Genomic DNA, 5,943 nt, shown 5'->3' with positions numbered 1-5,943 from the left:
AGCAGTCACCATTGGCGTTGCTATGGGGATCCTAATAAATCAACACAAAAAAAACACCTGAGGCCGAGCCTGCATACCCATGCTTTAACTATGCAGCAAACTATCTTCAGACATGTCACTCCCCTCTCCCAAATGGCAAACGACATCAAAATGACTGGATGCATGAGTTACAATAAAAAATGTCATGTCTTTTAACATTTCCACACATTGTATCAAGAGCAAAGAAAATACCACATAGTGTAAATTAACATCTCCCAAGTGTGTGTTGTTGGAGAGTAGTTTTCCAGCAGCCTGACTTCCATCAGACCGTTCAAAGGGGTGGATGAAGGTGATACGAAGCCCGAAGGATTGGTGATGATACTGGGCTAGAATCCCAAACATCTCAGTGGAGGATCCATGGCTACAGGAAGTTAACATCATACCCAGTTGGGATCCAAACATACTGTACATCATAGGATAGCATGGACTGACTATCATATCAACTGTGTTAGTGTGCCCGCTAGTTATTCTGCAATGTAAGCATCTTCAAAGGGAGACGCTACCTACGGTTTTAAACCATGTGACAGATTGCGTAGCTTGGACTCAGAGACTCTGAGAAACCAAGATGCGACTTGAGATGGAATAGCAATCTATAAATCCACTGAACCCAAGAAAGCCCATCAGTTTATTGTTATGCGGGTGAATGAGGACCCAAAAGCGACGTAATAGAAACAGAGTCTTTATTCCAGTATCAAACAAACAATGATTCTCCTGGATATATCAAAGGTAAATCCAAAACAGGAAACTGAAATCCTCTCGTCAGTAGAGAGGAACGACAGGAGACGCGACCACAGACTGCAGGTCGCTTCAGGAAGGCACAGGCCGTAGCTGACATAGACACCTGCTCACACGCAGCATCTGAAGAAGGCAAAAACACGACAGGGCGGAACAAGGACACAGGAACAGCAAACATCAAACAAGAATCCGACAAGGACAGAAGCGGAAAACAGAGGGCAAAATAGGGGACAGGTGTGAAAGAGTAAATGAGGTCGTTAGGAGAATGAGAAACAGCTGGGAGCAGGAACGGAACGATAGAGAGAGAGAGCGGGAGAGGGAGAGAGGGAGGAGGAGAGAGAGAGAGAGAAAGAGGGAAAGAACCTAATAAGACCAGCAGAGGGAAGCACAGGGACAAGACATGATGATCAAAGACAAAACATGACAGTACCCCCCCACTCACCGAGCGCCTCCTGGCGCACTCGAGGAGGAACCCTGGCGGCAACGAAGGAAATCATCAATCAACGAACGGTCCAGCACGTCCCGAGATGGAACCCAACTCCTCTCCTCAGGACCGTAACCCTCCCAATCCACTAAGTACTGGTGACCACGTCCCCGAGAACGCATGTCCATGATCCTCCGTACCTTGTAAATAGGAGCGCCCTCGACAAGGACGGGGGGGGGGGAGGGAAGACGAACGGGGGCGCGAAGAAAAGGCTTGACACAAGAGACATGGAAGACAGGGTGGACGCGACGAAGATGTCGCGGAAGAAGCAGTCGCACAGCGACAGGATTGACGACCTGAGAGACACGGAACGGACCAATGAACCGCGGAGTCAACTTGCGAGAAGCTGTCGTAAGGGGAAGGTTACGAGTGGAAAGCCACACTCTCTGACCGCGACAATACCTAGGACTCTTAATCCTACGTTTATTGGCGGCTCTCACAGTCTGCGCCCTGTAACGGCAAAGTGCAGACCTGACCCTCCTCCAGGTGCGCTCACAACGTTGGACAAAAGCCTGAGCGGAGGGAACGCTGGACTCGGCGAGCTGGGACGAGAACAGAGGAGGCTGGTACCCAAGACTACTCTGAAACGGGGATAGCCCGGTAGCAGACGAAGGAAGCGAGTTGTGAGCGTACTCAGCCCAGGGGAGCTGTTCTGCCCAAGACGCAGGGTTTCGAAACGAAAGGCTGCGTAATATGCGACCAATCGACTGATTGGCCCTTTCTGCTTGACCGTTAGACTGGGGATGAAACCCGGAAGAGAGACTGACGGAAGCACCAATCAAACGACAGAACTCCCTCCAAAACTGTGACGTGAATTGCGGACCTCTGTCTGAAACGGCGTCTAACGGGAGGCCATGAATTCTGAACACATTCTCAATGATGATTTGTGCCGTCTCCTTAGCGGAAGGAAGCTTAGCGAGGGGAATGAAATGTGCCGCCTTAGAGAACCTATCGATAACCGTAAGAATCACAGTCTTCCCCGCAGACGAAGGCAGACCGGTAATAAAGTCTAAGGCGATGTGAGACCATGGTCGAGAAGGAATGGGAAGCGGTCTGAGACGACCGGCAGGAGGAGAGTTACCTGACTTAGTCTGCGCGCAGTCCGAACAAGCAGCCACGAAACGGCGCGTGTCCCGCTCCTGAGTAGGCCACCAAAACCGCTGGCGAATAGAAGCAAGCGTACCCCGAACGCCGGGGTGGCCAGCTAACTTGGCAGAGTGAGCCCACTGAAGAACAGCCAGACGAGTAGAGACAGGAACGAACAGAAGGTTACTAGGACAAGCGCGCGGCGACGCAGTGTGAGTGAGTGCTTGCTTTACCTGTCTCTCAATTCCCCAGACAGTCAACCCGACAACACGCCCTTCAGGGAGAATCCCCTCGGGGTCGGTAGAAGCCACAGAAGAACTAAAGAGACGGGATAAGGCATCAGGCTTGGTGTTCTTATTTCCCGGACGATAGGAAATCACGAACTCGAAACGAGCGAAAAACAACGCCCAACGAGCTTGACGTGCATTAAGTCGTTTGGCAGAACGGATGTACTCAAGGTTCTTATGGTCAGTCCAAACGACAAAAGGAACGGTCGCCCCCTCCAACCACTGTCGCCATTCGCCTATGGCTAAGCGGATGGCGAGCAGTTCGCGGTTACCCACATCATAGTTGCGTTCCGATGGCGACAGGCGATGAGAAAAGTAAGCGCAAGGATGGACCTTATCGTCAGACTGGAAGCGCTGAGACAGAATGGCTCCCACGCCCACCTCTGAAGCGTCAACCTCGACAATGAATTGTTTAGTGACGTCAGGAGTAACAAGGATAGGGGCGGATGTAAAACGCTTCTTGAGGAGATCAAAAGCTCCCTGGGCGGAACCGGACCACTTAAAGCAAGTCTTGACAGAAGTCAGAGCTGTGAGAGGGGCAGCCACTTGACCGAAATTACGAATGAAACGCCGATAGAAATTAGCGAAACCGAGAAAGCGCTGCAACTCGACACGTGACTTAGGAACGGGCCAATCGCTGACAGCCTGGACCTTAGCGGGATCCATCTGAATGCCTTCAGCGGAAATAACAGAACCGAGAAATGTGACAGAGGAGACATGAAAGGCGCACTTCTCAGCCTTCACGTAGAGACAATTCTCTAAAAGGCGCTGGAGTACACGTCGAACGTGCTGAACATGAATCTCGAGTGACGGTGAAAAAATCAGGATATCGTCAAGGTAAACGAAAACAAAAATGTTCAGCATGTCTCTCAGTACATCATTAACTAATGCCTGAAAGACAGCTGGAGCATTAGCGAGACCGAACGGCAGAACCCGGTATTCAAAATGCCCTAACGGAGTGTTAAACGCCGTTTTCCACTCGTCCCCCTCTCTGATGCGTACGAGATGGTAAGCGTTACGAAGGTCCAACTTAGTAAAGAACCTGGCTCCCTGCAAAATCTCGAAGGCTGACGACATAAGGGGAAGCGGATAACGATTCTTAACCGTTATGTCATTCAGCCCTCGATAATCCACGCAGGGGCGCAGAGTACCGTCCTTCTTCTTAACAAAGAAAAATCCCGCTCCGGCGGGAGAGGAAGAAGGCACCACGGTACCGGCGTCGAGAGAAACAGACAGATAATCCTCGAGAGCCTTACGTTCGGGAGCCGACAGAGAGTATAGTCTACCCCGAGGGGGAGTGGTCCCCGGAAGGAGATCAATACAACAATCATACGACCGGTGAGGAGGAAGGGAGCTGGCTCTGGACCGACTGAAGACCGTGCGCAGATCATGATATTCCTCCGGCACTCCTGTCAAATCACCAGGTTCCTCCTGAGTAGAGGGGACAGAAGACACAGGAGGGATAGCAGACATTAAACACTTCACATGACAAGAAACGTTCCAGGATAGGATAGAATTACTAGACCAATTAATAGAAGGATTATGACATACTAGCCAGGGATGACCCAAAACAACAGGTGTAAAAGGTGAACGAAAAATCAAAAAGGAAATGGTCTCACTGTGGTTACCAGATACTGTGAGGGTTAAAGGTAGTGTCTCACATCTGATACTGGGGAGAAGACTACCATCTAAGGCGAACATGGGCGTGGGCTTCCCTAACTGTCTGAGAGGAATGTCATGTTTCCGAGCCCATGCTTCGTCCATAAAACAACCCTCAGCCCCAGAGTCTATCAAGGCACTGCAGGAAGCAGCCGAACCGGTCCAGCGTAGATGGACCGACAAGGTAGTACAGGATCTTGATGGAGAGACCTGAGTAGTAGCGCTCACCAGTAGCCCTCCGCTTACTGATGAGCTCTGGCTTTTACTGGACATGACATGACAAAATGTCCAGCAGAACCGCAATAGAGGCAAAGGCGGTTGGTGATTCTCCGTTCCCTCTCCTTAGTCGAGATGCGAATACCTCCCAGCTGCATGGGCTCAGTCTCTGAGCCGGTGGGAGGAGATGGTTGAGATGCGGAGAGGGGAAACACCGTTAACGCGAGCTCTCTTCCACGAGCTCGGTGGCGAAGATCTACCCGTCGTTCTATGCGGATGGCGAGTGCAATCAAAGAGTCCACGCTGGAAGGAACCTCCCGGGAGAGAATCTCATCCTTAACCTCAGCGTGGAGTCCTTCCAGAAAACGAGCGAGCAACGCCGGCTCGTTCCAGTCACTGGATGCAGCAAGAGTGCGAAACTCTATAGAGTAATCCGTTATGGATCGATCACCTTGACATAGGGAAGCCAGGGCCCTGGAAGCCTCCTTCCCAAAAACTGAACGATCAAAAACCCGTATCATCTCCTCTTTAAAGTTCTGATAAACGTTAGAACACTCAGCCCTTGCCTCCCAGATAGCTGTGCCCCACTCCCGAGCCCGACCAGTAAGGAGTGATATGACGTAAGTGATCCGAGCTCTCTCTCTTGAGTATGTGTTGGGCTGGAGAGAGAACACAATATCACACTGGGTGAGAAAGGAGCGACACTCAGTGGGCTGCCCAGAGTAACATGGTGGGTTATTAACCCTAGGTTCCGGAGACTCGGAAGACCAGGAAGTAGCTGGTGGCACGAGACGAAGACTCTGAAACTGTCCTGAGAGATCGGAGACCTGAGCGGACAGGGTCTCAACGGCATGACGAGCAGCAGACAATTCCTGCTCGTGTCTGCCGAGCATTGCTCCCTGGATCTCGACGGCAGTGTTGCGAGAATCCGTAGTCGCTGGGTCCATTCTTGGTCGGATTCTTCTGTTATGCGGGTGAATGAGGACCCAAAAGCGACGTAATAGAAACAGAGTCTTTATTCCAGTATCAAACAAACAATGATTCTCCTGGATATATCAAAGGTAAATCCAAAACAGGAAACTGAAATCCTCTCGTCAGTAGAGAGGAACGACAGGAGACGCGACCACAGACTGCAGGTCGCTTCAGGAAGGCACAGGCCGTAGCTGACATAGACACCTGCTCACACGCAGCATCTGAAGAAGGCAAAAACACGACAGGGCGGAACAAGGACACAGGAACAGCAAACATCAAACAAGAATCCGACAAGGACAGAAGCGGAAAACAGAGGGAGAAATAGGGACTCTAATCAGAGGGCAAAATAGGGGACAGGTGTGAAAGAGTAAATGAGGTCGTTAGGAGAATGAGAAACAGCTGGGAGCAGGAACGGAACGATAGAGAGAGAGAGCGGGAGAGGGAGAGAGGGAGGAGGAGAGAGAG

Source organism: Salvelinus alpinus, chromosome 19, assembly GCF_045679555.1.
Source record: "Salvelinus alpinus chromosome 19, SLU_Salpinus.1, whole genome shotgun sequence".
NCBI lineage: Eukaryota > Metazoa > Chordata > Actinopteri > Salmoniformes > Salmonidae > Salvelinus > Salvelinus alpinus.
The sequence above is the reverse complement of the archived record's forward strand: the minus strand, read 5'-3'. Positions refer to the sequence as shown.